We start from the raw sequence: 311 nt of genomic DNA on the forward strand, positions 1-311 counted from the left end.
GTTTAGTGCTGTTTAACTGTGGTGTGTTATTCAGAGAGAGGTTTCTTGTATTTAGTTCACCCTCTTGAATAGAAATGAAGTGAATGTTTTCATTGGGAACTGACAAAGGAAGATATAGTGGCCTTCAAGAGGATTCCTTGTAGTAAGATAACTTTGTGAATGTGGCCCCAGGCCTTTAAAGACAACTCACCTGGATTCAACATTCATTCATTAATTGGATTGAACTTTAATGTGCATTATCTTTATTTCGAGGTACATCAACAAACTGTCCTAAAAGAAGCTGACCTGGATTATATTTCTGCTTAAGTCAA

Source organism: Seriola lalandi, unplaced genomic scaffold, assembly GCF_002814215.2.
Source record: "Seriola lalandi dorsalis isolate HSWRI2012SDOR001 ecotype SW California unplaced genomic scaffold, Sedor1 jcf7180002054956, whole genome shotgun sequence".
NCBI classification, from domain to species: domain Eukaryota; kingdom Metazoa; phylum Chordata; class Actinopteri; order Carangiformes; family Carangidae; genus Seriola; species Seriola lalandi.